Consider the following 17,316-nt stretch of genomic DNA (forward strand, 5'->3'; position numbering starts at 1 on the left):
AGAGAGAGAGAGAGAGAGAGAGAGCAGGAGTGGGGAAGGGGCAGAGAGAGAAGATACAGAATCTGAAGCTGGGCTCCGGGCTCCCAACTGTCAGCACATGACCTGAGGGGAAGTTGGAAGTCGGATGCTGAACTGACTGAGCCACCCAGGTGCACCTGAATTTACATTTTGAAAGCAAGGAGAATTGTAGTAAACAATGCAAAATATACCTGTGAAAAGGTGTTCGGGTTTATTTAAAAAACAAAACAAAACAATGGAGCCACCATATTTGTTCCAGAGAACAAAGGGAATAATGACAATGAGGGAATACAGCTTATAAGGTATTGTCTGTAGGTTGAATTTTTTTTTTTTTTTTTTTTTTGAGAGAGAGGGCAAAAGTGAGTGAGGGGCAGAGTGAGAGAGAGAGAGAGAGGGAGAGAGAAAAGAGAGAGAATCCTATGAGGGGCAGGGAGAGAGAGAAAGAGGTAGAGAGAGAAGCAGGACTCACCCAGGGCTCCTGTTTTACCTGAAGTTGGGGCTCCTGCTCACCCTAAACCAGGCTGGTGTTCACCCAAAGCTGGGCTCGAGCTCACCCAAAGCGGGGCTCGTGCTCACCTGATGTGGGATTCAAACTCACGAACTGTGAGATCATGAACTGAGCCAAAGTCGGATGCTTAACGACTGAGCCACCCAGGCGCCCCTGAACTAAATTTTGAACACATGAAATCAATTTCTGTTGATTGTGATGGGGGGCCCTGATTTTCCTCATCAGAGGAGAGAGTGTAAGTGTGGATTATGAAGAAGGACAGAGCAAGCTTTATAATAGTATTACAAACAATATCTATGGGAGCACAAAGAAGAGAGAGTTTTAACTCGGGCTGGGGCGGGGGGGGGGGCAGAAGATACTTCATGGAAAAGATGTCAGTGGATGAGCCTGGAGGAAGAATCAACATTTCTAAATGCGGGGATGGGGAGGACAGTAATCTGGGATGATGCTAGCTGAGAGGGTATGGACAGTCATCTGTTTATTCAGAAAATCTTCACTGAGCCTTTACTTTGTATCAGGTAATGATTTTCATTCACGAAGGGCGTTGTGTGATTGGAGCTTAGGAAGTGTATAAGGGGGATAAAAGGAGATAAGATTGAAAAAAGGAGGTTGAGGCTTGGTGACATGTAACTGGCTTTAGTGTTTAGGCAATTTTATGTAACTTTGGTCAGTACTTGGTATCTTATTTAAAGGAAAGATTGTACAGAGTCCCAACAAGGGAAGTTCCTTTTCTTGGTAGGGGGGCTTGGAGCCCAATGCAGGGCTTAACCTCCTAACCCTGAGGTCAAGACCTGAGCTGAGATCAAGAGTCAGATGCTTAATTGACTGAACCAGCCAGGCATCCCTAAAATAAAGATTGTAAAAACAGAGGTTGCGAGTTGAGGGGTTGACTCTATCATATGCTAGCTTGCTTTCCTTCTGCACATTTTTTTAAAATAGCTTCTGTTGGCCATATATTTTAACCTTTAAGAGGGAACTCAACCCCCCTAGAAGGAAATCCTTCTGTCATCCCCCATCCATTCTCTAGGAGAATCATCTTTTTGTTTTACATTGTCTCTTTTGGAGATTTTTCATTTTCAGGTAAGATGTCTGGCTGTGAACCAACTTTCAGAGGAATCCTGGGCCTCAGAAAGATTTGGGAGTCCAGGGGTGCTTGGGTGACTCAGTTGGTTAAACGTCCGACTTTGGCTCAGGTCGTGATCTCATGGTTTGTGAGTTTGAGCCCCACCTCGGGCTCTGTGCTGACAGCTCAGAGCCTGGATCCTGCTTTGGATTCTGTGCCCTTCTCTCTCTGCCCCTCCCCACGTGTGCTCTGTTTCTCTGTCTCTCAAAAATAAATAAATGTAAAATAATTTTTTTTTTTTAAAAAGAAAGATTTGGGAGTCTAGGGTAAAGGGAGGATCAGGATGCCTTGGGTCACAGGTGGTCCAAATTAGGTGGCTGTTTAGGTGGTGCTAAGCAACACTGGGAGGTCAGAGTCCTAGCCAGTCCTAGCCTGATTGTGTTCTAGGTATTATATGCTTGAGCCTTTACTTACTTGGAAATCCCTATCTCCTACATCCTAGAAATCTGAGCATAATTTTAAATTTTATTTTACTTTTTATGTTTTTATTTTAAAGTGTAACATACATGGAGTAAAGTGGGTGAAACTATCCTAACTGTAAGACTTGCTGAGTTTTAAAACTATCCATATCAAGATACTGAATATTTCAAACATCCCATAAGTTTCCCTCTATTTTCTCAGACAGTAACTACCCTCTCTTCAGAAACATCCACTATTTTGATTTCTATTATTATCTAGTAGTTCTGTTGTTGAACTTCGTATACGTGGAATCATATCATATGGACAATTTTATGTGTGGCTGCCTTCACTCAACATAGTGGCCATGAGATTCATTCATGCCTTGAGTGTGTATTTGAATACACGCTCTTCTTAATTCCAGTGCAGTTTTGCATTATGTTAGTATACTTCAATTTATTTTTCCGTTTCCCTTATTTGGGGCATTTGAATTATTTCCAGTTTCTGGTTATTCTGAATAAAGCTGCTTTGGACATTCTAATTAGGATTCCTATAGGAGTCGGACTGTGGATAGAAAGAAGTCTAACCTCAGGAGGTTGTACCAAGCAACTTTCCAAAGTGGTTGTGCCAATTTACACTCCACCGGCAAGGTTTGAGTGTTCAATTTGCTTCATATCCTTGCCAACACTTTATATGACAGTCTTTTTAATTTAGACAGTCTGTGGGTGTAGGTTTGTCTTATAGGGCTTCAGTTTATCTTCTCCCGATGAGTAATGACTGTGAACATCTTTTCAACTTTTGTTGCTCACTTCGATTCTTTTGTGACGTACCTTTTCGAGTTTTTTGCCCATTTAAAAAATTGGGCTGTTTGTCGTCTTAGTATAGATTTGTGGAAGTTACCTCTATATCTGGACACAAGTTCACTGTGGGATAGATTTATAATTAATATCTTTTTTCAGTCTGTGTCTTGCCTTTCCAATACCTGATGGTCTTCCCATAAAAAGGTGCTCTTAATTTTCAATGAAGTCATACGAATTTGTTTCCTATGGCTGCTGTAACAAACTTAGCGGCTTAAAACAACACATTTCTTATTATACAGTTCTGCATATCAGAAGTCAGACGCAACTCTCACTAGGCTGAGATCAAGATGTTAGCAAGACAGTAGTCCTTTCTGTGGGCTCCAGGAGAGAATTCATTTCTTTGATTTTTCTAGCTTCTAGGAATGCAGCTTCTGCATTTCTTGGCTTGTATTCCCTTCCTCCATCTTCAAAACCAGTAACCCTAATGCCATTTCAACCTTAATTCTCTTTTGCAATGTAGTCTAATACACACACAGATTCTGGGAATTGAGACCTGGACATCTTTGGGGAGCTATTGTTCTGTCTACGACATCATATTTATCAGTATTTTATTTTGTGGTGAGACTTTTTATTTGTGTGTGTCCTTTTTAGAAATCTGACTGTCCCAAGGTTATGAAGATGTTCTGTGTTCTCATCCAGAAGCTTGATTTATTTTAGCTTTCAGGTTTAGGTCTATAATCTGTATAAAATTAATTTTGGAGATAAAGGTCATTTTTTTCCACTCATAAATATTCAATGGATCCAAACGCATTTATTGAAAAGATCTTCTTTTCTCAACTGAATTGCAATCCTGTGTTGTTCAAGTTATTCTGTAAAGGTAGATCTGTGTTTGGAATCTCTTTTGTTTCTTCTTGTATTACTTTCCTAGGGTGGCCCTAAGAACCTACTACCAAAATGGGGACTTAAGACAAAAGAAATGTGTCTCAGTTGTGGATACTGGAAGTCTGAAATCCAGATGTTGTAGGACTAAGCTCCCTCTGTAGGCTGCAGGGGAGAATCATTTCTTCTTCCAGCTTCTGGTGGCTCCAGACATTTCTTGGCATGATTCCGATCTCTGCTTTCTTCCCAGTGGGTCTGAAGTCTGAAATGTCCCTCTGCTTTTCTCTTACGAGGATGCCTGTGATTGGATTTAGGACCCACCTTAACTACATCTACAATCTGATCACATCTGTTTTTCCAAATAAGATCACATTCACAGGTTCTGGAGTTTGGGACACAGATACATGTTTTTGGGGCTACCACTCAACCTACTGTGCATTTCATTGGTCTATTTATTTATTCTCACACTAATACTCAATACCTAATGTCAATTACTGTAGCTTTACAGTAAGTTGTGAAATTGAATTATATAAACATTTCAACCTCAACTGCAAATCACTAGGGGTCAGTTTCAAAGCAAAAGGATAAGTAGCTTTCAGTCTGAGGTTAATGAAAAGGATGCTTGAGTGCCTCTCTGGTATATAGGACTCTGCACAGCCTCATTGTGAGGGTCCTCTTGGGACATTAATAGAGTTCTTGTATGTGGAGTTTGCACTGCTCTTCCGCCTTGGGAATATCAAACTCTTCTTTGCTCAATTATATTTAGCACATGCTTTGAATGAGCAGCTCAAGTCATTTCTACTTTTATGATTGGTGGCTAACTATATGAGTGCTTCTGTTGTTCTTCCAGAAATAATAGACATTTTGACAGAAAGTAGAAGCTAATCGCTTCCAGAAACATCAGACAATTGGGGAGAAAGAGGTGCCCAAGGAATTCCAGGGTTCTTCCCCATTCTCGGTGAGGTCCTCTGAGATTCTCCTCCTGTCCCCAGCATGAAGGTTATATCCTGGCTTGTCCTAAATGCCATTCTCTGAACATGAATGATCCATTGCCACCTCCGTCCCATAGCTCACACTGAGTCCTTGATGTCTTAGTCTGCTCTCACGGACTGGGAGGCTTAAATGACAAATATTTATTTCTTACAGTTATGGAGGCTGGGAAGTTTAAGATCAAGTTGCTGGCAGATGCAGTGTCTGGTGAGGATCTGCTTCCTGGCTTATAGACAGCTGCCTTCTACCTGTGTGCTCAATGGCTTTTCCTTGGTGCGTGCTGGCAGGGGTGGGGAGGATGAGCAGAGGAGAGGGAGAGAGAGATGAGAAAAGAGCAGGCTCTGGTGTCTCTTCTGATTATTTTAAGGTATTAATCCCATCATGAGGACACTGTCTCATGATCGCATCTAAACCTAATTACCCCTCAGATACAGGAGTACTGATGCATAGGGGCACTTGTACCCCAATGTTTATAGCAGCGCTCTCAACAATAGCCAAATTGTGGAAAGAGCCTAAATGTCCATCAACTGATGAATGGATAAAGAAATTGTGGTTTATATACACAGTGGAGTACTACGTGGCAATGAGAAAGAATGAAATGTGGCCCTTTGTAGCAACGTGGATGGAACTGGAGAGTGTGATGCTAAGTGAAATAAGCCATACAGAGAAAGACAGATACCATATGTTTTCACTCTTAGGTGGATCCTGAGAAACTTGACAGAAACCATGGGGAAGGGGAAGGAAAAAAAAAAAAAAAGAGGTTAGAGTGGGAGAGAGCCAAAGCATAGGAGACTCTCAAAAACTGAGAACAAACTGAGGGTTGATGGGGGGTGGGAGGGAGCGGAGGGTGGGTGATGGGCATTGAAGAGGGCATCTTTTGGGATGAGCACTGGGTGTTGTATGGAAGCCAACTTGACAATAAATTTCATATATTGAAAAAAAAAATTAGAAAAAGTCCTTGAGTAGGAAAGAAAGGACAAAAAAAAAAAAAAAAAAAGGAATAAAGGAGCTAATGTCCAAAGATTCAAAAATAAATAAATAAATAAACCTAATTACCCCTCAAAAGCCCCACCTCAAAATACCATCACATTGGGTTTTAGGGCCTTACATGTGAATTTGGGAAGGATACAAATGTCCAGGCCATAGCACTTGGCATACACTTACCCACTAGCTTCCCCTGGTGGGGAAGCCATCATTGCTATTGAGTGGAGGGCACTTACTATATCAGGCTCTGGATTATATGCATTGCTTAATTTAATTCCCCAAACAGGCTTAGAAGATAGGAATCATCATTACCGATGTCATTACCTTTGTAAATGGTAACATTGAGTCTCGAGAGGCTGAGACCTTTCTGAATATCAGCCAGCATGTTGTGAAGACAGGGATCCATCCCAGGTGCTTTAAATCAGTGGCTCTCAAATTGCGGTTATTGGACCAGTGGAATCAGCATTGCCTGGGAACTCAGATGCTTGAGTCCTACCCAGACCTACTAAATCAGAAGCATTGGTGGGGCCCAATGATCCATTCCAACCAACTTCCCAGGAAATTCTGATGCATGCTCCAGGGGAGAATCACTACTCTAAATAAGTATGAGAAAGAAAATTATAGATAATCGGTTACTTATTAGTGGAGTTAGTTGTTTCCATGTTAATATTGGGTATATGTTGATGTGAACAATATTCATCAGATGTACTATAACATTAAAACAGGAACTTGTGGCTCAAAACCACCGTATGGAAAACCTCCCCAACTTCCAAGGCCCATTTTGAATTTCACCTGCTCCATAAAGGTTTTGTTTTGCTTTATTTTGTTTTGCCTTGATCATTTCCATTCACTTGTATCACTCCTGTGGTTGATGTAAAAATATCATCTATTCATCTCCTTCAGGGTTGGGGCTATCTTTCATCACTTTGATTCAGCACATCAACAGGAAGTGTTTATTTCCTATATACCGTTTGCTGAATAAACATTTGCTGGATTATGAATGGGATTCTGTTTACAGAAAAACTCTGGCTCCTTATTCTTAAAGTTTTATACCAGAATAAATATATATTTAATATATATATATGCAAAAAATATATAAAATCAATATCAATATATATGCCAATCTATCTATCTATATCTATATCTATATCTATATCTATATCTATATCTATATATACAAGCTAAAGGTTTTATCCCTTTTCACTCTGGTATATATTTATTTTGAGCTCTTGCTAGCTCCCAACAGAGAGGAACACCCCATTACATTACTTTATAACAAAATCCACAGATACTTCCTAAATATGATGTTATTATTATTATTTTATTTGAGAAAGAGGCGGGGGGAGAGAGAAAGCGCACTTGTGGGGGAGAGGGGCAGAGGGAAAGAACGAGAGAGAATCCCAAACAGGCTCCACTCTCATTGCAGAGGCCGATGCGGGGTCGATCCCATGACTCTGATATCAGGACCTGAGCCCAAATCAACAGTCAGACACTCAACTGACTGTGCCACCCAGGCACCCCCTGAATATGATATTAAATGGAAGGATAATACATAACAGTTTAAAATGCCCAAGCATTAAGGGAATAGGAGGGCTAAAGAAGGAAATTGGGAAATCTAAAAATATATAATGAATTTTTGGAATAACTGAACACGGGACACATGCTGAATTGGCTTAAGATGAAACAAATTTTTGACAATGCTATTACTTTCTATTGCCTCCTATCTGCCTGTTTGCCAGTCCATCCATATGCTGTGCCCATTGTTATTTAACACGATACTATTAGGAATTTGGTCTCATTAGCAATAAAGCTAGACCCTGGTATATCCAAGTGACATTTTTGTCTAGTTTGCCATGTTTGTACTTGTTTGCACTAGTACGAAAGTCTGCTCTTGCATACATGGTCTGCACCCCTGGTTTCTATGATTATATGCTGCTTCATTCACCTGATATATATCTTTGCATCCTAAGCAGGGTCCATCCACATAGGGTCAAAGAAGGACTAGCCAATGAGTACTTAACTTCGCAGCCACTTGGCCCTACAGATTCCATGGGATGCAGTGGATGTTGCTGACATCCATGATTCTCAGCTGACCAAGACTAATAGGGAGACTAAAAGCCAAGAGACTGCATTAACTGTGATGCTTGTAGAGCTAGTTCAGGTCTTCCTGATGGGTTGGGAGGGGATGAAACAATGTTACGCATTAACTGGATCTCCAAGAAAAAAAGCAAGAAGAGCCTTGATGTGTAGCATTTTCTGATTTCAACTCACCGGCATGAAAACGTGTACAATTCTCCAGCGTACTAGTGCGCAAAATGGAAATGGATTTTTTTTTTTTTTTTTAAAGAACCAACCCCAATGCTTGCCTCAAATGCTTTAATAACAACCAGGGACTTAGCAACAAGTAAATACACAACATATTTCAAATATGTTTTGATTTTGGTTAAAACGTCATCCTATGCTAGTCAATACAAGAACTGAAGGTTGAAATTGAGAAAAATCTCTTTAAATGTCTATTTCAGATTTGTCTCAGATAGGTACTTATCTCCAAGAACTAATTTTTCACTTCCTTTCTCCCTTGAAGCCAAATTTTACCACAATCTTTGATATGTTCAGAATCAATAGAATCGTGTTTCATTCTCCAGCCGATGTGTGGACACAAAACTTTCAGATACAGTGTCTGTGGTCGTGCAGGAAGAGATGGGGACTGAGGACAGGAGAGTATTTCTTGTTTTAGTTTATGTTCACTAAAAACTCTTGCACTGCATATCAGGTAGGTTCAGAGGAATGAGTCTGACCAATAAAAGCGGGTAAGAATCTGAACAGAAAGAAAGGATGTATTGATGGTAGAGGGACAGTGGGTATATTTTTGAAGAGCTAAAACTAGTGATGAATTTTCTTATACAACATCCACGAACATCTGAGAAATAGAACATTCTTTGTCTTAATGTTTTGCTCCAAATATAGAAGAAATATTTTGTCATTTGTCCTGAAATATCTGCAATCATTTTTGTCCTAATTGAGTAAATAACCTTCTGGAAATTTGTATAAATGCACAGATTTGTAAACTTTATTAAAAAGAACAATTTTTTTTGTGAGTCTATTATGAAATCTATGATCATAAAGGAAAAAATCAAAAGATGCAGACCAGCAGAAAGGATCTCAAATTGGTGACATTTTCGTGCATATACTTTCTGACATTGGATTGTAATGCTATTTTGTTGCCTTTTTTTCCTTGAAAGACTTTTCCATGCTAACAAACACTATCTACCACATGATTTGAACTGGCTTTACAGAATTTCATTATGTGGGTATCCCCTAACTTAACCAATCCCTTTTGTTGGATGTTTAGATCGTTACCGACTTTGCTATTCTATGCTGTGATATGATGATCATCTTTACAGCTTAATTTTTGTTCACACTGTACTATTTTTTTCATATAATATACATCTACATTATTTTCTTGGTATATAGATGTGGGATTACTGGGTCAAAGGTAAGAAATACTACTGGAATTATTTGCTTAAAAAATAGATGTGGAATTTTACGTCAAACATGTTATCTTGATTTCTTATACACATTACCACTCTCCCCAAACTTTGGGAGATTTATATATTTATATATAAATATATATATATATACCCATGAGGCATGTGCTATCACATGTGATGTAATGCATTTCCCTACCACAATTTCGTTTTATATATTTTCCCAGTATAATAAGTAAGACATTATAATAACTTCTCATTGTCTTACCTTTCATGTTAGGAATGTCTTTTAACATGTTCAGGGGCACCTGGGTGGCTCAGTTGGTTGGGTGGCCAACTTTGGCTCAGGTCATGATCTCGCGGTCTGTGAGTTTGAGCCCCGCGTCGGGCTCTGTGCTGACAGCTTGGAGCCTGGAGCCTGCTTCGGATTCTGTGTCTCCCTCTCTCTCTGCCCCTCCCCTGCTTGAGCTCTGTCTCAAAAGATGAATAAACGTTAAAAAAAAAAAACTAAAATGATCAGCTATTGGGTCTTTTTTATGTTAAGTAGGATGTATTTGTTACCTATGGCCACCTTAGAGGTATCACAAATGTAGCCATTCAAAACAATCACAATTTATTATCCCCAGTTCTGTAGGTCAGGAGCCTGGTGAGCTCAGCTGGCTCCTCAGGCCAGAGTTACACAGGCTGAGATTAAGTTGTTGGCAAGCTGGACGCTTATCTAGAGGCTCTGAGGGGGAATTTGTTTCCAAGCTCATTCAAGCTGTTGACAGAATTCGGTTATTCAGGCTGCAGAGGTGAGGTCCCTGTTTCCTTGCTGGCTGTCAGCCAGGAGCCTCTCCTAGCTCCGTGAGGTCACCTGAATTCCTCACCATGTTGCCCCCCACCTTCAAACCAGCAACTTCCTGTGGAGTCCTCCTCATGCTTTGACTCCCTCAGATTCTTCTGCTGTTGCATATGCTCTGTCTCCATCTGGAGAAAGTTCTCTGCCTTTTTTTTTTTTTTTTTAATGTTTATTTATTCTTGAGAGAGAGAGAGAGAGAGACAGAGTGTGAGTTGGGGAGGGAGGGGCAGAGAGAGAGAGAGAGAGAGAGAGAGAGAGAGAGAGAGAGAGGCAGACACAGAATCTGAAACAGGCTCCAGGCTCTGAGCCCTCAGCCCAGAGCCCGAGGCCGGGCTTGAACTCTGGAACGGCAAGATCATGACCTAGGCCGAAGCTGGACGCTTAACCGACTGAACCACATAGATGCCCCGAAAGTTCTCTGCTTTTAAAGGCTCATGTGATGAGGTTACCCCCTCTTGGATAGGATAATCCAGGCTGTTCTTCCTGGTTTAGGTCTAGAAACTTAATTATATCCGTAAAGTCCCCTTTGCCACATAAGGTTGTTGTATTAGTCAGGATTCTCCAGAGAAACAGCTGATGGTATATGTGTATATATCCTATTTGAATATGTTCAAATATATAATGATTTATATACATTATTATATATTATATATTATAATGCATTATTAATATTGTATAATAACATAACATAATGTATATTATGCATTATACATATTTATTTAAACATAATGTTTATTTAAAAATATATATTGATTTATTATGAGGAATTGGGTTATGTGATTATATGGGTACTGAGGAGTTCCATGATCTGTGTCTGCAGGTTGGAGATCCAGGAAAGCTAACGATGTACTGCCAGTCCAAAGCCCAAACGCCTAAGGACTGGGGGATCTGATGGTATGAATCCCAGTTCGATGAGGGCAGAAGATGCCATGCGATGTTCAAGCTCAATCAGTGAGGCAGAAAAAAGAAGTCATTTCCTCTTCTCTCTGCCTTTTGTTCTATTCAGGCCCCCAGTGGGTTAGATGAGGCCCACCCACACTGGGGAGGGTAATTTACTGAGTCTGTCCGTTCAGACGCTAATCTCAGCCAGAAATACAGACACGCCAAGAAATAATGTTTCATTTGGGCATCCCATGCCAGTCAAGGTGACACAAAATTAATCGTCACGTAAGGTAATATGTTTTTCCATCTCAGGGGTTAGGGTGTGGGTATTTCTATGGAGCCATTCTGTCTACCACATCATAAAAGGATTTCACTATTTGATTTGCCTACCACATTCTAAAGCAGGAATATGAGGCTTTTGTCTTTGGGAACTGAGGGAAAATGTTTGCAAACGTTTGTAATAGAATTATTTGCCACGATTTTTTTAAATGTTTATTTTTTTTTTGAGAGAGAGAGTGAGAAGAGGAGGGGCAGAGAAAGGGGAGGTGGTGGAGGGTCCAAAGCAGGCTCTGTGCTGACAGCAGGCAGCCCGACTCGGGACTCAGACTCAGGAACCAGAAGATCATGACCTGAACTGAAGTCAGACACTTAACTGACTCAGCCATCCAGGCGCCCCATATTTACTACTTATTTATTTAAAAAAGAACATACTTGAAAATGCTCAAAAGTAGCATGAACAGCACAAAGAAGTCCACATACCCATCGCACAGCTTCAACAATTATCAATATTTTGCCAATTTGACACAGCTATTTGTTCACACCCTGCTGTTTTGTGGTTTTGATGTGTCTTTTGGTGCAAAAGAATCATTATTGGCAAAGACAAATGAAACTTCATATTTTATTGGGAATTGTAATAGTTTCATACAATACAAATTAAAGGACAAAACAGTAATAGCTTAACAAAGGCAAAAGAACACTAGTGTTTTCCTCTCATTTACTGGATGGGAAATCATGTGCGCAGTAGTAAAATCTTGCCCAACTTACATAATTGCCATTCTGATTCATTGACATTTGGGTTTGTCTCACATTATAGGATTCTCTTATTTCATTCATGTGCTGGTACATAAAGGAAAGCTGAATTAAAGGGTGTGTTTGAAGTAGACAGCTTGTCTCAGAGAATTTAAGAAATGAAACCCAAGTTGCATGACATTTCTGCTTATTTTCTTCTTTTCTCTCGATGCCAAGTCTTGGGTATTTGCAGGGTAAGTTATAAATAAAGCTTACTTAAGAAGATATTTTACTATTATAACACGATTACTGGCCGTCATTGGGGAGTACAGAGTTATATATAGACCAAAATCTGTGGCTAATCCAAAAATAACATTTCTGTACTTGCAATGTGTTTTCATATCATATTTAACCGAGCATGTGCTGATGTTCTGGGAATTTAGTTTGAACAGGATAATAAAAGTATACCATAAAAATCTGGCTTCGGTCTATGAACACCTGGTTCAGAGACTAGTACAGAATACTCTTTGCAAGTACTCCCTCGAATAGGGAAATCACGTTCAACTCTTCTATTTAAAAGGGCTCTTCTCGGTGTAAACATTTAAAAATTAAATCACATGTAAAATACATAGTTTGGAGAATCATCCTCAACTTTGTAATTTATTACCACACTGCATTATCTCTTACTCTTTGCTTCTCCCAGTTTTAGAGACTAACACATTCCTCTTTGAGAAAATCGAACATTTGTGCCTTTGTTCCAAACTTTCTCATCTCCTCTGGAGTCACACTCCATTAAATATCACTTCTTTCATCTCTCTCTGCCTTTCTTGCATTTTCAATCACTCATATTTAATTTCTCAGTCACTTACAAGTAGACACAACTTCTGCCCTATCTGAGAAACACTGTTGCTCTATTTCTTTTTCCCTTTACCAATGGAGGTATTAAATACCGACTTTTTCAGCACCCATGTGGTTTTAAATTCATTCTAATTTATTTTCTGTTCCCCACTGTGTTTACACTGTGTTCTGGACACCCCCTAGCTACTTACTATTCACTGAATCCAATAGCCACTTTCTCTATTGTCATGGTCTTTAACCTCTTGTACCACTGGTCGACACCATTAACCAACTAACCCACCATCCTTTGCTAAAATCTCTCCTTTGTGTCTCTTGAGACACTTTGTTTTCCTACTCTTGTGCTACTCCTCCAACTACTCTCTTCTCTTCCTTCAATATGATACCCATTTAGATACAGGTGTTTAAATGGAGCATCTGTCTCTGGTTGCTTCCTTTTCTATTTTGCACTGTCCTCCTGGGCAATCTCAGCACATGACTTCAACTCTACTTTCCTCGTAAATGGCTTCTAAGTCCATGTTTACACTCCTGAGTTTCCCCCCAAAGTGCACTCTCAATTTTCCAATTTCTGGCTTGACATTTCTATCTGGATGTTCTTCTAGTACATTCTATTTTGCAATTCAAAGAATTGAACTCATCTTCCCTTTTAAATCTGTTTCCCTCACTATTGTCCACTTTTGTCACAACCGCTACCTTGCCATTAGGCTCAACCTATCACGGCCATCTTTGATTCCTGTCTTTGTTTCCCATTGTCAAAACAACAAACGATAAGCCTGTTTGATTCTATACCCATAATAAGTGTCTCCCTCTGTAAATAAATAACACACAATCTGTCATTTCCAATTCCACGACCTCTTTTGTATTTCAGAACTCTATTATAATCTTTGAGCAGGAATATTGCAAAAAATATCTTCACTTTTTTCTCTTGCCTGCTCCACCCAGTTAGCATGGGAAGTCTTGCCAGTTCAATCAATTTTAGTTTTTATGTTATCTGCTGCTTCAAATCTTCAATGGGTCTCTCTTTTTTCTAAGTTTATTTATTTATCTTGAGAGAGACACAGATGGTACAAGCGGGGGTGGGGGGTAGGGCAGAAAGAGCAGGAGAATCCCAAGCGGGCTCTGCACTGTCCATACAGAGCCCTGTGTGAAGTCAAACTCATGAAACTGTGAGATCATGGCTTGAGCTGAAATCAAGAGTCAGATGCTTAACAGACTGAGCCACCCAGGCACGCCAACTCTTTCTTTTTAAAACAATAGTTCTCAAGCGGGAGCAATTTTGCCTCCCAGGGAATATTTGGCAACATCTGCAGACACGTTTGATTGCCACAACTAGAGACAAGGGTGCCTGGGATACTGTCACATACCCTGCAATGCACTAGACAGTTCCCTATAGTAAAAAATGATCTGGCCCATAATGTTAATGCTGCTGAATTTGAAAAACCCTGGTCTAAAGAATAATCCACAAATAATTAATTTGGCATTCTTATTTTCTTCTAACTTTATTTACAACCCCATGGGATTTTTATAATTGTTCCTTTTCTCATTTCTTACACACTTTCCTCCCTCACTGGTATTTTTTTCTTATCTTCTTCTTTTATTTAGAAAAAATCCTGGGGCACCTGGGTGGCTCAGTCTGTTGAACATCCAGTGGTCAGCAGATAAGGAAGACCAAGCAAAGGAGGCAGAAAAGGAGAAAAGGCAGGTGAGTGCGGATTCCATCTCCTCATTAGATTGTCAACTGTGTGAGGACGGGAATCCCATGTGTTTGTTCGGTTATCTCTTTTTAGTATCGCATTCACAGGAAACAATAGTAAGTGCTGACCGAATGCGTAGGACAAGGTATCGATAGCTTGTATATGAAGCAGAGTTCTTTTCTGGGCTACCAGATTCGTGATTTTTTTTTTTTTTTTTGAGGTACAATTGGTATATAACTTATAAGATTTAGGGGTACTTTCTGAAAGTCCTTCTCTCAGGTACAGCGATTGAAGATGTACAGATTCTTCCTTTTCATATCCAGATGTGTCTTCCAAATGTCCTCTGGTCCTTTTGACCTGGTGACTCTGACCCAGTAGGGCAGCCATTGGGTTATTCTTTTATTCTTCTAGATCGATCATGCAGGGCAAGGTGCTATCATCTGGACTAGCTTTTTTTTTTTTTTTTTTTTGGCTCCTCTAAGACTCACAGATGATAATCAGCCTGAGGTTGCATTCTCAGGGAGCAAGAGGGGCCTTAGGTCTTTTCTTTTACGCTTTCCATATTTTCTTTTCTCCCGGCCCATCACGTCCTCCTGTTTGATGCTTTTGTGTTTTGGAGGAGAGTCACTTATGACCTCTCAAAGTCTCTCAAAGAGACTTTCACAACTGCCCAGGCTTCTGAGCCTTAATTTAGTACCATGTGCAGCACCGAGGCCTGCAACCAAGGACCCAGTGAGTCATTTTAGTCCCGTTTCTCTGGTAATATTGTAATATGGGTACAACAAATTATCTCCTTGTTGGTGCCTAGAAGCCGTGTATGTTGACCTAGTTACAAATGTTCTCCACATGATGCAAAACTATACGGTACGGAAGAATCTACTTGGACATATATTTTAGAGTCCAATGATATAACAAAGAATAAAACTCAGAATTTCACTTTCAAAATTTTTGCCTCAGAAAACAGTAGCAAATTTGATACATGAGGCTCATAACTATCAATAAAAAAGGCATAGCAAGTATAAGAGAATACGGTTTTGAGTTTTACCTTTCAAATGTTCATGTATCACTGTGGCAATTCTAAAGTTGGAGAGATCTGATAACAAATATGTCAGAATGACTGAGAAATTAGCACTGTCTTTCGGCCAGCAGCCGAATGCGGTAGATATGATTTTTGAAGGGAAAAAAAAATGAAAAGAAAAGAAACAGCAAAAGCGGTGACCTTCAGAAGAACCAAACTATTGTCCTTCTTAAGTTGCCTGCACTTTCATGAAAATGTCAAGCATCTTTGTACTAATGGCTCAGAACATCCTTCTATTTAAAAGCTGGTAAATGTGAGAAAGTAACGTAGATCTGTATTTCTAAACCTACACTAATGTGGTCATTTGGGCATGATAACAGTAAATGTGTTAAGTGTGTGTCACGTTTCAGAGTCCATTGCCTTCCTCCATAAAGGCAGCTTCCATCCAAGGAACTCTATAGGGAGGGTGGATTTACAAACTGCTCTCTTGCTAATTTTGGTCTGCAAATTTCTGATGACCAACTTTACATAAGAATCTGTCAAATCATGAGACACATACGAGACATAAATGACATTTCTTTTTGTGTGGGCTCCTATGCTTCATAAGAAACACTTGAAGCATTTCCTCTCTCCAAATTAGAAAATGTAGTGGGCTATAGTTTGAAAGTAACACTTATGCAATGTGTTACCAGTCTTTGATGAAATCTAAGAAGAGACGGGGCCATTTGCATTAGGCTAAAATGGTTTTCAAGCTTTATTAGAGTTAATCAAATATAGTCAAAGAGCCCTCTGTCAAATGACATGCAGGCTGAATAAATGGTTCTGCAAAGAACAAACCCTTTTTGTGTTGAAAGTAACTTACAGCTCATATTTTAAATTCCCCCCTCTCATCTACTTTGTTATGTGCTATTCTCAAGCTTTCAGGTTACCCTTAAATTCACACATGTCAAATATTGTGCTAAAATTCATTCTTGGGCGATCATTATAATGACTTTAAGAAAGCCATTTTTCTTTGGTCTTGTTCATTGTCATAAAACCAGTGAAAAGCATTAGCATTTGTACTGGTTGTTGATTTGGTCTCCTTGTGCCACCATAACAAAATACAAGAGACTGGGTGGCTTAAATACCAGAAACTTATTTCCTCATAGTTTGGAGACTGGAAGTCCAAGATCAAGATTCTAACCTGGTAAGAGAGCTCTTTTCCTGGCTTGTAGATGACCAGTTCTCCATCTGTGCTCACATAGCTTTCTTTCACTGGTGTGTTTGCCCAGAGATGTCTCTTTTCCTCTTACAAGGCCACCAATCCTATTGGATCAGGACTCTGCTTTTATGATCTTATTTAACCTTAATTACCTCCTAAAAGCCCAATATCCAAATATAATCACATTGCAGGTTAGGACTTCAATATAGGAATTTGCATGGGGCGGGGAGCAAAATTCAACCCATAGCCCTGGCATAACAACAGATCTAACTACAGTATTTCCAGTGGTTTAACATCAATGTTTCAATTTCTACATTCAGCATTTATGGAGCATGTACTCTGAACCTGACACTGTGCTAGATTTGGGGCATCGAAAAGATGAAGAGCCTTCTGCCTGTCAGCTTGTAGACGAATGAGCGAGACTGATGTGCACACCCACTAACGTCATAATACCATGTGAGACACAAAAAGAAATGTGCACATGCTCTTCCAGAAAGAATGTCTCTTTTCACTGTATTTCTCATCAATATGTCTTTTTTCTTTTTTTGAGTAGGGTTCGTGTCCAGCGTGAAGCCCAGTGCGGGGCTGGAACTCACGACCCTGAGATCAAGACCTGAGCTGAGATCAAGAG

General features: G+C 39.8%; 1 long non-coding RNA gene across 1 annotated transcript; it reads left to right on the forward strand.

The window, feature by feature from the left end:
• The first annotated feature begins 12,084 nt into the window (after positions 1-12,084).
• LOC102959057 lies at positions 12,085-17,316 on the forward strand. The gene is made up of 4 exons (XR_006207689.1): positions 12,085-12,171; positions 14,375-14,474; positions 17,006-17,141; positions 17,239-17,316. It is a non-coding gene; the product is annotated as an uncharacterized LOC102959057 (long non-coding RNA).

This window comes from Panthera tigris, chromosome C2 (genome assembly GCF_018350195.1).
Source record: "Panthera tigris isolate Pti1 chromosome C2, P.tigris_Pti1_mat1.1, whole genome shotgun sequence".
NCBI classification, from domain to species: domain Eukaryota; kingdom Metazoa; phylum Chordata; class Mammalia; order Carnivora; family Felidae; genus Panthera; species Panthera tigris.